General features: G+C 41.4%; 1 protein-coding gene across 1 annotated transcript in view; it reads left to right on the plus strand.

The window, feature by feature from the left end:
- PPP1R14C (protein phosphatase 1 regulatory inhibitor subunit 14C) overlaps positions 1 to 17,274 on the plus strand; it is a 115,018-nt gene that overhangs the window by 69,214 nt on the left and 28,530 nt on the right. The gene's annotated exons all lie outside the window — the stretch shown is intronic.

Below are 17,274 nucleotides of genomic sequence, written 5' to 3' on the forward strand. Positions count from 1 at the left end.
CCGCTGAACGATATCATTAACGATATCGTTCAGCGCCGGGCTCTCTCCCCCATTCCCCAACATGCAGCAACCTGACGAGATCGTCAGGTTGGCCTGCATGTCAGCCCGATGAATGACCCGCGGGAACGCGCGTCGTCATTAACGTTTATGGGTTAAAAATGGATGATAAAGTGGACGACGTAACGATAACTATATCGTTCAGTCGTCCACTTTATCGCCCAGTGTGTACGCACCATAAGGAGGAAGGGGAGGGGTGAGCCTATATACCCTAAGGGGGAGAAAAACTTTCTAACAGTAGGAGGATGGGATGTAAACCTACGTAATGGCTGCCATGAAGTAGGAAGAAGAAAGTTATATCAACTTTTATTTTTGGTTCTTGAAGATCGTGTTTAGATAATTGTGGTTTAAATTAATTTGCACTCAGTATTCTACTGTACTTAGAGATCCAATCCCCAGTAAAACAAGGTAAGTTACTTTAACATAAACCACCAATGAGAACTGTTTGAGTTGTTTATAATTTACTTTGTGATTCCCATGGTAATTGGTCAACAGTGAACATTCCATTGACTTAGAGGGAGATGTATCAAACCTTCTGAAAAGGACAGGTGGAGCAGTTGCCCATAGCAACCAATCAGATTCAGCTATTTTATAGAATGTACTTAATAATTGATATCTAGAAGTTGATTGGTTGCTATGTGCAAAGTTTGATACAACTCCACTTGAAGGAGAAATTTAATTGTGCTCTTGTGTGCACACATCCGACACTTACTGTAGTTTCAACGTCAAACCTTACAAAGCAGGCAGGACATGATGTGCCATTACAGAATGTCGATGTCTGCAAATGAATATCCCCCTAAGTGAGCAGAGAGGCTTTGGGTCATCCCTCTATTCAGCAGGTCCCCATTTTCTTCTGCAGTCACATAACCACAGAGCAGCTTCGAGACTGACTGTAGATCAGCTCACACAGGAATAAACTTTGGACTTTTAGAGCAGGGTTCTAAATGCTTCATTTTAGAACTAGCATTACCGGCCCATGAAGGGGCCATAATTAGCTAAACAAGCTATAGTAGATCACAATAAGCTATTAGATGTGGTAGAAGGACCAGCCACAATGAGCTGAATGGGTTGTTTTTTTTCCGTATCTGGGCACATTCCCCAATCCTCTGCTCTGCAGAGCTTTGGCGCAAGCACAGGAGTCGTGGAGAGTGGCAGAAGAACTTGGCATTGGTACTGGACATATATGTACAAATCGGGTTTCTTACACACTAGCTAGTGTATGCAATACAATATTAAACATTAACATTACATATGGGCTATTGTATGGGAGAGAGCATAAAAATCAAACATTTCTATCTCATATAAATAACATAAGTGGTTAGAGCAGAGGTTCCCAAGCTCTGCTATTACATTCCAGGTATTAAGGATAGCTATGCTTGAGTGCAGATGATTAAATCGGATTGACCGAGGTACTAATTAAGTCACCTGTGTCCAAGCATGGATATCCTTAAAATGTGGACTGTAAGCACTGACTTTAGGAAGCTCTATGTTAGGGGAAGCTAATACATTCCATAATAAATAAAAAATCCATAATATAATCAGTAGGAGGCAGAATTTAGCTTTCTAAGCACTTTCTACAACATCACGTAAAGATGCCTGCCTCTTCTTGCTGGCAGCTGCTCTCTGGTCTCCCTGTTACGATGTGCTGATTTGAGCTATTAGATCCACTAGCAGCAGACTGGGTAGATGAATCTACTGCCACTGAGCTCTAGTAAAATTTTATTTACTACTGCGATTGTAGTCATGATTTCAGCTGCTGGTGAGGAGGGGTTTCCAGGCAACTGGACCCTACCTCCCTGCATTTGCCTATGTTACACTGTCCTGAAGAAGAAATCAATGCTATTATTTGTGATAGGTTTTTTTGTTTTTACTGTGGACACCATATATAGCTCCCCAAAAGATTTATTTATTTATTTTTATTAAAGAAACATAGGAGTTCCAGGAGAACATTCTAGAAAAATGTACTTCATATCAAAGTAAAACAAAATTAAATCTGTGTGATTTTTGCTTTAACTAAATGTTCTCCTGAGAAAGTTATACAATTTATATAGGGTAAAGTAGATTTAGGTTAATTCAACAAAGGCCAAAGAAAACAGCGAACACTTTAAATCAGAACAATAGTGCATTTATAAAGATCACTTAAACGTCAGCCACTTCAGATATAATACATACTATATGTACTCTATATACATTATATCTAAAGTGAAAAAACCAAAATCAACTACCATTTAACACAATCAAGCACTATTTTTAGTATCAATGGCTGAATATTTAATCTTGAGTAATGCAGAAATTTGCTTGATCACTTCTTTGTAGCTTTAATCTATACCTGAACCTCTGTCGCAGGAATCCAACCAGTGTCTCCTAAAAATATTTCTTCACTGATAAGAATAGCAAAGAGAATACTATTTACTCAGAAATGGAAACCAACCAGTTTTACTACTACATAATATAGAAAGTCTATTCTTTCAAGAACTAAACAGAAGGTGTTTCGCAGTATTATAGTTCCATTGCCACATCTAAGTAGTTTAGCAGTAGTAATATGCTCAATAATCGCACACTATTCATAGATCTGCGGCGTACAGCACATACAAATATGTATCAGACTTCTTACTTAAAATGTTTCTTTTAAATGAGATTTTACTGTGAGAAGGTAGACAAAACAATATACTCATTACATGTGTAACACACTATATATATATATATATATATATATATATATAATCAAACAAGCAACGGTGGCACTCCAGATAAAGTACTGTTAAAGCCGGGTCAATAGACCACCGGCATGTTTTTAAACATGCCGGTGGTCTATTGACCCGGCTTTAACAGTACTTTATCCGGAGTGCCACCGTTGCTTGTTTGCTATTTCCCCACTTTGCGGGGGGCACCCACCCTATACTTCCTGGAGGAAGAGTGCCAAGCCCGTGGCAGCTATATATATATATATATATATATATATATATATATATATATATATATCCATCTTATTGAAAGATTGTCATACAACATAATACAGTCGGATAACATAGGAAAAAGACAAAGCGCTCTGTTCGTGTATAAAATGAAATGACTACCGGTAATTACCACCATATATCTCATCATATCAATGTGATATATAGTAGTGTTATGTAGCCGTTCATGTATACTTACCTGTCCAGCGAAGCAATACGGATCCAGGTCCCTTGCAATTCTGGCTTCTGGTGCGGTCCTTCGAGATATCGTGGTCTCAGCATGCTGGATCGGTCTGCACGTCCTGTACTGTCCATAGGGGAGCAGCAGGGGGGTACAGCAAGCCGCGGGGAGTCAGTAGTCAACGGGGGTGAGGCCAGCGGGGGCACAAGGCATATTCTGGGTCATTTTACTAATATATACTCTGTGGGTACCTCTTATTAGAGTGTCCCAGTCAAACAGGGAGCAGGGGCAGAGTTTTTCACTCACACTTTTTTCCCTGGGCACTGCTGATTTGGCCAGTGACTGAAAAGGGGATGGGTACCGCAGGGAGATTGCTGGAAGATAGGAGTCTTCACTGCTCTTCTCCCCTCAGGAAGCTCATTACACCATCCTGAGCTGGCAGATTTGTTTTTAGAACCTGTGCTTTCCATGCTTCTATGAATTGCTCTCCCCATAATAGTGTATGGGGAAGCGATAAGTACACTAATCAGGGGCACCACTGGAGAAATCTGAGATTTCTCCATAGTAACCCCTTCTCTAAAAATAGTAGAGCAGTGAAAAACTCTGGTATCACTGATAAAGGGCTTTTCACTGCTATATGAATAGACTCCAAAAAGAAAATGCATTTCCGAGGCATGAGTAGGAATGTTTGGTACGCATTCTGAATGCGTACCAAACGAGGCAGAAACGAAACAGAGGCCAGCAATAGAACAGCCAGAACAGTTGTGTTCATAATGAATATCAGCAATAATAAACTGTTAATAAGGTATAGACCAACATACATCAAGAAAATCAAACCTCAAATAGAGATATTACAACATTTGGGAAAGTCGAGAAGCGGGGAGGGGGGGAGAGAAATGGGACCCACTGCTCCAGAAAGAGAGGAGGGCAAATAATTGTTTCAACTAGAATCTTAATAAATACTCCAAAAGTATATTACAGAAGTTGGAAATAGGGGTCTGCTTCAAAGAGTTTGTACCTTAGGACAGGACCATAAACAATGAAAAATATCTGCATCAGGAACGGTACATTAATAGCAGATAGAAGTGGAAGAAGCACTCATAAGGTACATTAATTTAGGGGTGTAATACTCTATGGAGTACTGTAAGGTGCATCTCTAACACCAATTGTTTATTAATTTTAAAGCAATAGTATACCCAATAGCAATGTCAGGAAAATCAGCTTGCCACTTCACCACCCCATTAATATGAGAATCCAAACATAAAAGGGTGAGATAGTGAGTATATGTAGAAGGTAGAGAAGGGTTCCCATTAGTCATAGGTGCAGCGTACCATCCATGCTGCAAGTCAAATCGGCAGTAGTAAGGGCATTTAGTGCCTTCTGAACAAAGGTCCATAAGTACCTGCAGAAATGGAAATAACAGGGATAGGCATGGTAGGAGTTTGGGTGAGTGGTTGTAAGATGTGATCCTGTATAAATTATATATAAAATGTAAGCCTTGTGCTTGCTATATAAAAAAAGGAATATCTGTGGTATACAGTCAGGGTTACCGAAAGCAGTAGAAAAAGCGAGTAATATTTAGAAAGTTGGAGCCTAGTTCGGACCATATGCCATGCCGAACAGGTAGTGTTATTCTTGACTACTAGAGGGAAATGAGGTGTGTGAGTAGCAGGAAAACAAGACTCCATTCTGCATGCGCAGTTTGGGTCATTAAAGGAAGCTTGCGCATGCGCAGTTACAAAAAGAAAAGGTCCCACATGCACAGTACCAAGAAAGACCCCAGGGAACAGCTAAGAGATTATTGCTGCCAGCATCAATGTGTTTAGATTGATCCCTTGGATACATCATTTGCCCAGGATCGATCCAAAACATCCCAGTATAATGGGCAAAGATCGATCTTTGTTGTCCACCCCCTTCCCTGATGTGAGGGACCTAGGACACCCTTTTTTCAACAAATGAGGCACATGTTAGCGGCAACAGGTGCTCACTCAGCACATAAACACATTTGTTCACAACTGCAAAATGGACTTGCATTGCGAGGTGCAGTGAGTGACTAGGAAAGGTGCAGAACATCCATGTAATGTACACACGGAGCAGGTGCAGGTCTAGGTTTTATAAGCCCACACTCTACTAAACTCTCTCAGAAGACAACACCTAGGGCAGAGGTTCCCAAACTTGGTCCTCAAGGCTCCCCAACAGTTCAGGTGTTAGAGATATCCATGGGTGAGCACAGGTGGTTAAATAACATAGACTGAGGTACTAAATAAGTCACCTGTGGTCAAGCATGGATATCCTTAAAACCTGGACTGTTATGGGGCCTTGAGAACCAAGTTTGGGAACCTCTGCCCTAGGAAGTGAGCGAGTACCTTTCCTTTTTTCCCAATTTTCTCTCTTTTCCCCACTTTATGGGAGAAGAAATATTATTAAACATTGAGTATAATGGGAAAAGTAATAACAAATCTCTAGGATAATAATATATTGGAGATGTAGTATGGACACTGTAAGGAAGGGATTTGTATATTACTGTGCAAAATTGTGATATTAGGATATTGCTGTAGTGTACTCTAGGTGCAGGGTGCTGACCAGTAAGGAGGGCATAGTTACATTTTCAAGGGCAACATTTTATCCCTGATGTACTGTAGCTGTAGCAATACATTAGGTCTAAAATTTGTAATTCTTCATGGCTGTGATCCGAGCTGTAAATGGGCCCTTTGAATAATGTTTCAGGATTAAAGAATAGGAAAGTCCTAGACTGGAACCAGGAATAATTATGGGATCACAGTCGCCAGCATTCAACTGAAAAATATAGAATGACATGGCATCAGTTGCGGGTAACAGCTATAGGACAAATGTGTTGACTTGGACTATACTATTCTTTGGGCAGAAGTAGTCTTAAAAATATTGAGAGGAATAAGTTAATTCTTCCAAAGAACTGTATAGAGTGACCACTTCTGGTAACAAGTCGCTGATTACTTATTAGTTGCTGTAGAGTATATGAGAATAGGTAATTAAATAAATGCAATGCATGATTTCACTGTTGTGTATTCTCCAGTAACTAATGCACAATTCTGCTAATTCTTACCACCCCTGTACCAACATTAGTTTAGTAATCCTCACCTAAGCCTGGCCTGTACCACTACCAATATTGTTAAGGGGCATACACACAAGATGATATCTTTGAACGATAACTATATCGTTCAACAATAGCGTTCATATTGTTTCGTGTGTATGCAATGAACGACCAACGATGCGCGCTCCCGCTGGACGATAACGATATCTTTGGTTGTCCGTACATGCAAGCCAATTTGAACAATATCGTCAAGAATTGTCTGATCAGAGATGTGGCAGGATGACTTCACTGAAAGATATCTTTCAAAGATACCCTTCAGTGTGTACACCCAATATCATTTGTCCTGCACTACAGAAAGTTCATGGGAAATCTTTCACCAATATCTTTCAAATAGCACATCGACCCATGTGTATGCGGCTTCACTATCATATTTTGTTTTACTTGCACTCAGAGGCGTTTCTAGAGAGGAGGGGGACCGTGTGCAGTCTCCGACACAAGCCCCCTCTTCTCTGTCCGGTGGCCGACAGCGCACTGAGCTGTGCGCGGCCAGCACCGGAGTTACTGACTCTGGGCACTACAGTGCGCCCAGAGTCTATAGAGTATGCACAGGTCACGGGGAAAATGGCTGCAGCAGCCATTTTCCCTGTACTGCGCATGCGCAAACGAAGGGAAAATGGCCGTGGCTGCCATTTTCCAGTTGTTTTTAGAGCGCCGGACCCCCCCGCTCCGACATGGGTCTCCGGAGAGGTAAGTATGCTATGGGTGCAGGGTGTGCCCGTGTGCCCCGCACACCCTGCAACCATTATAGATACGCCCCTGCTTGCGCACTCACAGATCAGTTTGGACAAGGGCCACTTTAACTTCACTTGGTTATGCAGCTAGTTTTATTTCCTGTGTGCAATAAAACTTTAATGTTCTCAGAACAGAGATGAAACTGCTATGCTGTGTTTTTTTTGCCTTGGTCAGCAACAGTTTATTGGCTTTCTCCTCCTGCCGTTTATCATTTCTTTTTGTGCAAGGTAACAATTTGACTCCTATGTTCAGAGACACATGTCTGATCCGAAAGAATGAGGAAAGATGAGTCAGATACCTGTACAATACTGGAGTTATGCGATCACTGATATTTGTATAATGTCAATTTTTATTTGGAATCTGGACATATCTACCGACTCCACCTAAATCTGTCCTCAATTTCAACTATACAGTCCTTCTTGTTTCCTGTTTTAAAAACTAAGGGGAAGATGTAAGAAGATGTGGTAAGTGCCAAATGCGCTATTACCAGCATAATGAACATTGGTAAGTATGAAAGCAGAAAACTGGATTGGATGCTGCGATCAGATGGTCCTGGTAGCAGAGGAAGAGCGTTGGGTGACAGAGTCCAATATGGCTGTGCCCATACTGTTTAGGAGGGAACTCTGGCATGCATCCTGTGTGCCATCATGCTGGGAAGACACGCTGTGAGCAAGAGGCTGAGGAGCGCCATCTCCATGCTCCGTAATGGGACACTGAGCGGACAGAACAGGAGCAGCACAGACAGACCTCAGCACCAGCCGGGAGTGATGGGCAGCATGAGCGGACCTCTGTGCTATCCTGGATAGGCACCGGAGCGGTAAGAAAGTGGTTTTAATAGTCCGGCGCATGACACATGTGCAGTGGGGACGGCCGTGAGGTAAGCGCATCAGCACTAGGCTGATGCACTGTGGGTTTTGCACAGATCGCTGGAAGGGGGGAGTTTTCTCTCCACTCATGTGACCGAGATGTTAATACATCTTAGCGTTATTACTTCCTGCTTCACCTCGATAAGAACCGCTATAGTATTTCTCCACCCCCTCACTAAAATTCATGCCTGAAGGAGGAAGAACAATAAATCGTAACAAATTAATAACACTGTTAAACAGAAGTAGAGAGTCACTAGTCATACTTGAATCCTTTCCATATATTACAGTATGATTGATTACAGAATAGGTCTTATCAATGGATTAAAGTGCCAGAGAAAATAGGAAAAATCTGAATCCTCTAAAGTACCAAATAATACATACGTAGGAATTTATTTTTCAATTGCAAAATGTAAAACCACTTACGTATTGTGTGGAATGAAGTTGACTCCCTAACTAGTGAGTCGGTATAATACAGACAAATTAGTTAAGGCCTTATTAATGACCATGCCTGTCCAAGCAGTTCTTAGACTTAAACAAAACTTGCATACTGTAATAGAATCTGCCATTCAATTTGATGACTAAAGCTGGCCATACACATACCCGATTTCGGGCGGATTCCCCGATTTTCGATGCGCCGTGCGATGGATCGTGTGGAAATCTTGTGTTTTTTTTAGGTAGGACACGATGCGTGCTCCTGCAGCCGTCGCAATGTATCGTGTGATCAGCTGTGCAGTCCATCTGCTCCGTCGTGTTCGTATGCTGATCGTGCCGTTTTTTTCAGCATGTGATGCATCGTGCGTCCGAGCGGCTTCACTTCTGTCTTTAAAATAAACACAGAATCAGGGATAGTTCATTGAGAACCATCTATGCATCTGTGAAAGTAAAATAAAAAGTGTTTAAAAAAAAAATTGCATGCAACCCCCCCAAGAGCAACCAGCCCCGGGTTTTTAGGGACCCAGTGCTGGTTGGGCAACATACAGGGGACAAATGACGTAGGATTCCCCCGAATGTAAGCACAACAAGCATCGGGCTAGTCAGAACCAGCCCTGGTTGCCAAAATAAGGGGGACAAATGACGTAGGCGGTACCCCGTATTCTGCGCAATCAGCACTAGGCTCTAATCCGGTCCTGATTCTGGAAAAGCAGGGGTAAAAAATTAGTAGGGTCTCCCTGTATTTTCCAGCACCAGCCAGGGGGAGCCCTTTCACTGGGCCCCCCAGCCGCAGCATCAGCAATGACTGCTAGAAAAAATCCGGTGCATGTTCTGGAAAACCATTTGTCCCCCGTATTTTGGCAATAAGGGCTGGTTCTGACTAGCCCGGTGGTGGTTGTGCTTACATATGGGGGACCCCTACGTTGTTGGTCCCCCGTATGTTGCCCAACCAGCACTGGGTCCCTAAGAGCCTGGGGCTGGTTGCTCTTGGGGTGGGGGGGCCACACGCAGTTTTTTTTTTTATCACTTTTTTTTTTTCCACTGATGCACGGATGGTTCTCACTGAACCATCCCTGCATCTGTGCTTATTTTATTACAGACAGATGCATGCATCACGGATCTTTCTTTTTAAACAAATGAAGCTGCTCACACAACGGACGTGCAATGCATTGTATAGTGAGATTGTATGTACACCCTGGGTCAATCGTGAGCCGGGACTGCCAGGGAGCTGCTGGGGAGTTGAAGGGAAAACGGCATGGTGAGTCGCATCGGCCCTCATTGTGCTGGTGTATGGCCAGCATAAGGTTTTTTCATTTTGGCCGGTGTCACTTAACAATCTTAGGCAGTAAGTCCGATGAGTAGCTGTATAGAAATCCAAGTTTAATGTATTCCTGAACTTTTTGAATGATTTTAATTAGGGGAACATGTTCTGGAGAATGATTTTGGACAGACTAAGCAACGGTGCTCTATCTACTCTTATTTAATATGCGATGCCACTACTGTTTTCCCAACAGAAATACAATACAGTGGCTATCTTTATACTGAGCATAAGGGCAATTATAAATATCACACACTGAGTGAACAGGAACCTAACTACAGCTGTCAGACTATTGTCAGGACTACACAAATGCCTGGGGCAGTACAAACTGAAAAGGTGGCAAACCTGTAAGTTGAATAACAAGAAAAGCTTTAAGTGGAAAGCATGGCTGTTGTTTTCTAATATCTACATATCAATGTGATACAATCATACAAAGAAAGTTATGTTCTTGTACAAAATATAATTTATCAATGTGTGGAAACCTGAACCTTTTACACATTAGACGATGTGTACCCAACACGATATCGTGAGTGACGGGACTCGGCAGGGGTGCTGGCATCGGCAAGTGTATACACACTTGCTGATATCGGTAGCGATGAAGCGACAGCAGGGGGGGTAGCGGGGGCCATGCTCCAATCTGCAGCATGGCATTGCTAGCTACATCCTCAGATCTTTCTGCTTGTACAAAAGATCGGAGGATGCGATGAACGCATTAGTGCTTCGGCATCGTGCATAAACCCTGGATGATATGAACGATTTGTCGTTCCGATGCGTCGGAGTCAGACAAAACGCTCAAGACATAGTCTAGTGTGTAGGGGCCTTGAGAATCTCACTTCTTGCAATTTCAGTGGGTGCAGCACACTGGCGCCCAATAAAAATCACTAGGTCTAATAGACACATGAATGAGCAATAGTCACAGCACATGTAGTGTCCCTGCCAAGTGCCCTTGTGGTCCGGAATGTCAGAGTGCACCTATGCCCCATCTTTCAAGTCTGTCCTCCTGTGTTTTACTCGACGCTAAAAACTTTTTTTTTTTTTTTTTAGGGAAATTAATAAATTTTTACCACTTTTAATTATACAGAGAAAAATAAACATACATACTGTGGGCCTGATTGAGCAAGGATCGCAATTGCAAAGCTGCACGCAGGCTATAGATATGATGTATGCACGCAGGCAGCTTTGCAATTGTTATCCTTGCAGATATGATAATGCACAGGAGGCATCACGCCTCCTGTGCATTACTTATTCGAGCTGCGTTGTCCAATGCAGCATGAGATAATCTGCGTAACGGGTCACGCAGCCAGCCACCACAGTTGGGAGGTAGAGGCCAGGAAATCTCTGTCAGCCGACTGAGATCCTGGCCTCTTCCCTCTCCTCCAACGGCATTAACATGCCTCCATTTCTGGAAACAGAGGCCATCGCCGCCCCCTACCCGCCCACATACGGCAGCAGACTGACAGTCTGCGAGCAGGATAGCATACCCGTTCTGCACATGCACAGAACAGGTAAAGCATCTGCGCAGATCCCCGAACATTGAAACATTCTCGAACATCCTCCTGACGAAGTCCTGGTAGTAACAGATGGACGAAACGCGTTGAGGCTGTAATTTACTCCGACTCTGGGACCTGTATGGTTTGCTGCTGTTCCCTCTTGCTCAGATGAGCTTTTTTTGCACTGATTAAAACGCTGTGCACATTCTTTTATGTATGCTTAACTTATATTGTTTTTGTTAAATAAATCACCTTTTTGTAAGCATTTTGCACTATATATATTTTTACTTTGTATATCTGCACTTCTTGTGAAAGTCCCTGGGAAGACCGGTGGAGCTGGAATTTGATTCAAGGATTAATCACTATTACAAGTGCTTTTAGCCCAAAGGTATTCCCTGGGCTTTATATATGGTACATGTGGAGTGGTATGTAGTTATTAGACCGGTGGACGCAATGCTGCCGGTCTAAATACCAACACTTCCTGCCCGACACGGGACTTAATATAGGCGTCCAAATGCAGATGCCTATGTTAATCCCAACGACGGAAGACTGACCCCCGCCATCCCGATCATCGTCTGACGAGTAAGTATAACACTTAGCTCGGGGATGGGGGGGGGTTAGGTTTAGAGATCCCCGGGGGACTTAGGGTTAGGCACCCCCTCCGGGAAAGGTTAGGGTTAGGCTGTGGGAAGGCGGGTTTAGGGTTAGGCGCCACTAGCGAGAGGTTCAGGTTAGGCATCCCCCCGGGAAGGTTAGGTTTTATTAGGTTTAGGCACCCCTGGGGGGAGGTTAGGGTTAGGCACCCCTAAAGGAGGGTTGGGGGGGAGAAGGGAGGGTTAGCATACTTACCACGTCTCTTACCATCTGTATTTCAATCCCATTCCGTGTGGAGTCTATATACATAAAAATAGTTCAGTAATGGTTTGACGAACACGGCAAAGAGTTCAAGGTGTTGACTTGGCCTCCAAATCTTAATCTAGTCAAGCATCTGTGGGATGTGCTGGAAAACATATCATAGCCATGGAGGCTTCACCTTGCAGCGTACAGGACCGGTTCTGCTGCTAAGGTCTTGGTGCCAAATAACCCAGGACACCTTCAGGGGTTTTGTGGAGGCCATGCTACAATGTGTCAGAGCTGTTTTGGTGGCACAAGGGGGACCTACACAGAATTAGGCAGTTGGTTTTAATGTTATGGCTGATGGGTGTATATTATGTATGTATATATATCATGGGATGTTTAACCTTTTCCAGAACACACATATATATATATATATATATTCATATAAATAATATATTTGATACAGAAAATGTTTTTTTTAGAGACTCTACCCTACAGTTTATACTATAGACCATCTATAATGTTATTAATACTGTATTAAATAGGCTATTCAGTGTATTAGGAAACCAATGATTACATATATGTCCAGTGCCGGTGCTACGTTCTTCTGCCATACCCCTAGACTCTTGGACTTGCTCCAAAGCTCCGCAGAGAAGAGGATTTGGATTGCAGAATGGTGCCCTAACCTGGAAAAAAACATAATTTGGGACTGGGCCACATCTACTGCCACATCTACTGTGATCAGTGGCCCTGTATATGTCTGCACTTTGTATGAGGCTTATGTGCTAAATCAAACATTTGGAAAACTCCTCTAGAAATCCTGTGTTTGCTCATAGGAGAATTCATAGGAGAACACATTCACACCTTGTCTGTCTCGCCCCTCCCCCTCCAATTTGGGTTGAGAGGGGTTAATCTGTTTTCAACATATATGCATGCACAGTTTTCTCACAGGCCATGATGCAATAAAAAAAGCCTAAAAAACCTCATGGCAAAAACACTAGCTAACCCAATTTAGCTAATTATAAGCAGAATTGGCAACTGTGCTGCTGGGCGGGATGTAGTCAGGAAGCCGACGGTCTAAATGCCGACCGCCGGCTTCCCGACTGTCTAATCCCGGCAAGGTGCTAATGACAGGTGTCGAAATCCTGACGCCTGTCATTAGACCTACACCAGGAGCCCAGCATACCGAACTCCGAGAGCTGGGGCTGCTCCGGTTCTGTCACCAAGGGGGTATATAATCTCAGCGGCTAATTGCTGTGCCGGAGGTATTCAATTAGTTGGGATTACCCCGTGTGCTAGCCCCTACAGTCGGACTGAACCTCGCAGCTCGTGGAGCTGCAAAGTAAAGTCCGCATAAAAAAACAGAGTTTTAATTGGGTTCGTGTGTGGGGGGAAAAAAAAGATGGTTTCTGCAGTTTACGTGGAATTGGTGGGTTTCGACACCTTAATCCCGATTTTTCCGGCACGGGAAAAAGGTGATTTAATTGAATAGCCTTTCCCCACGCGGCTAATTGCACAAGGATAAAATCTTAGTTGTGTTGAACTGGCAACCAAAATTTGTCATGCCTTGGTATAATATCAAGAACATTTGTGTAATAAAAATGTCATACGACTGTTCTTTAACAAATTGATACTATTCTTTCTGCCCTATGATATTCCAATGAAGGAGATTTCCTTGCTAATACTTATTTTTTACAGTGCTGTATTTGTATAGAGACATTAGACCAGTGGTTCTTAACGTGTAATGGTCAATCATGAAACTGATTACACCATATACTACCAGTAAATTACCTACTTTACTTATTATAAAATATGCCTTATGCACCCAAATGTTTTACAAAAATAATGAGATGGGACATTTATTAACATTAATTAGTGTGTTACCCCTAGGTATGTGTTCCACAAGTATCGGAGCTCGGCTTTATACTCTATTAAAAAAAAACGATAATGGGAACTGATTTATCATGAGATGTGCTAAGCTTTTTATAGCTGTAATCTAATTTACTGTGAAACTGTTCACATACTCAGTATCATCCTCTGCATCAGGGATATTCAACATGCGGCCTTTCAGTTGCTGCGAAACTACACATCCCAGCATGCCCTGTCAGGGTAACCCCTGCTTTACATGATATTTGACAGATCTACAATTTTGTGTGGCTGCAGCTTTTAAGATTACTTCACAATCTAGAAATTGATCTATTTTTTTACATTTAACTATCTACATTGATTTGCACAAGGACTGTCCGCTCCACCTGTCCTTATTCTTAAATATCTTACTTCAGAGACTAAACATATGAGACTATCCGACTAGAAAGTAATGATCAGATGCTCTCATTCTGTACACATAGGAAGCCCACAACAGTATGGCATGAATGTTTCCTCTGCACACTGCTATTTATAATCATCTCTCAGGGAACTAAATGGTCTCAGCCTTACATGCTGTGTGCATTCTGTTCATTTGTAATTTTAAACACAATGCAAAGCTATGTGAGCTAGTGCTTTCTGCAATGGCGTCAAGCAGTGTCTATTATTACCCTACACATTCAGCATTCGGATTCCCTCTAAGTAATCGGGCTCTTTGCTGATGGTGCATACACGTTCCGTAATCTGTATGGTTTAGGAAACACTGCTGCTACTTTCTTTGGACAAGTTGGAGGGATATACTGTGTGAAGCACTGATCGTTGTATAATATATTTAATTTATTGAAATTTTTTTCCTATCAAACGCAGTTAGTGTGTGCCTGTTTTTTTTTATTTTCCTTTTTAGTTGGCTGCACGAATGAATGACTTCATTGTCCATGATACAAACTTCATCTTCCTTTTTTCAGATTTCAAATTGCTCCAGAATTCTGTTTTTGTATCTGATCTATTTTGACGTAGGCAGAATTCGCATCTATGAAATCTATCTACTTATGGTACTATAGGATCTGTTTGTTTGGAGTTTTTGAGGAGAATGAATTGCTATTGTGCACAAATATGCAACTATGCTCATAGGGGTTTTACTTGTATTTTGGTTGTGGCAAACAATGTTATGCCTGTGTTATATGGGGCCTTGGCTGAGTATATGAAATAAGCCTTTGTACATATCTGAATGCTTGTTTAATATGAAAACTTGTGCTGAGATTTTTATAAAATGTATATTGAAGGTCATCCCTTTAAGAAGAAGCACCTTATTTCCTTCTCTATTCTGCTTTCTAGGATATTTAATTATCAGCAGAGCAAGCAATGTGACTAGTCATTAGATGCATTCAGTACAAAAAGTAATGTTCTAAAATGGTAAGATGTCATAATTATGGAGTTCAGGCAATATCACTGGCCTTATTATTATTTTTATTATTATTATTATTATTATTTATAATTTTTTTTTTGAATACAGCACCAACCTAGTGACACAATTGCTCTTCCTCATAATAATGTATAGCACTGGTACAAGAGACTGGCCTATTATGAGGAATTCCTGACCATAAATAATACTTATAATTTTTATCCCTTACAAATTTAATCTCTAATAATAGCAGCACAATCCACAGTTACCAAAAATTATATTAGGAGCAAAATACATCTCAATTTATTTTTATGAAATATTAAATAGTTGTTATTGTGAATCTCCAAAGTATAATGCTCCAAAGGGTAAACATCAATAGTAATAATCTTTGCTCTAAATATTCCTTTTCAAATTACGTCCCTCAGAGGAATCTATGTGCATGTAAAAATAATGAAAAATCCTTTCCGACTGATATAGGAAATCAAATTAAAAAAAAAGAACATAAAACCTGAAATCTTAAATGAACTACAGATTCTTAAACAGTAGTAAAGATCAATCACATTTTTTTTATCTTAAAACTCATAAAACCTACTTCCAAAAAATGAGTAAAGGGAAAAAAACAAACAAAAAAAAAAACAAGTTTTATAAAACAAGTATAAAAAAACGGCAATTTTATTGCTAGGAAATGTACCATAGGTATATGTTATAGCTCTTTTTGCAGGGTGGTGAGATTCCTGCTGCTGTAGTGCAGTGCCTCAGAGACTATCCCTACCTTCTGATAAGAGTTGTCCTTTGTGAGGATTTATTGGTTTATGAACCGAGTGTCCTACTGCACATGCGCTGGGATAGGCCTTTGGGGGGGTCAGAGAGAGATCCTCCAGATCCCGCTCAGGAATGCTGCACAAAGAAGCTCATAGACTTCTATAGGCAATGTTATGTATAGATCCCGTTGCCTATCGGCTAAAAGCTCCAGAAAGTTTAGGTCTCCGGAGCTTGATACATATGGGAAATGCAGCAAACCTCTGAAAACTGCAGGGTTTTTTTTTACCATTAGTGCATCCCGTCCTTTAGTCTGCTCCTATTGTGGAGAGTCTGCATTGCATATACATAGGGCTGGTGCTACCATTAGGCAGCTTTAGGCATCCGCCTAAGGGCGCCAGCCACTGGAGGGTGCCGCTGAGTCCACAAAAAAAAAAATGTATGGAATAATTTGTGACATACAATGATTTTGCGGCACAGCTGTGTGGCATATTAAGAATTTGCGGCCGTGTTATGAGGTACATTATGTTTTTGGCGCTCTGCTGTGTGCAATATTCTATATAGTGTATTATGAATTTGGGACAATGCTGTGTGGCATATTATTTAACTGGAGAGACTGATGCGTGGCAATGCAATTAGAAACCCACGTTAACCTGCTTTTAGCTCACACCTCCAGGGTAGGTGGTAAGGAGGAAAAAAAGCTTTATTTTAATGCAAAAATATCTGAGCTCAGGGACAACCAATGAATAATAATGTATTTAGAGGTTTTTATATAGGAAAATATGGAAAATAAAGACATGAGATTTTTCATGTGATTTTCTCTGAAGAGCAGAATAATGGGTAAATTATGTGGAACATGTATGTAAAAGTTTTGTATGGATGGGAAATTGTTATTTGAACTTGCAGGTATTTTTCTCCTTAATTTTTACAAACCTGTATATTCACTCTTAAAAATAACTATAGAGACATTTTAATGTACCCCCAAAATACTCCAGATTTTCTTAATTAGCTGAAATACATTTAATGGCTATAATTTTTCCGTCATTATTAAAAAAAAAAATAATTTAAACCGCTTGGCATCATTTTACTGCCTCCAATACTTTGCTTATGGATACTAACAGCCTCCTATACTGTTCTGCTGTTATTTGCCCCTTTTCTAGAGTTCAGGAGGATTACCCCCTGTATCATGCACTTCACTCAGGTCCGGCATTGCAGAATTAAAGCGCAACATTGCCATGACGCCAGCAAATCGC

This window comes from Taudactylus pleione, unplaced genomic scaffold, assembly GCF_031769625.1.
Source record: "Taudactylus pleione unplaced genomic scaffold, aTauple2 ptg000154l, whole genome shotgun sequence".
Classification (NCBI taxonomy): domain Eukaryota; kingdom Metazoa; phylum Chordata; class Amphibia; order Anura; family Myobatrachidae; genus Taudactylus; species Taudactylus pleione.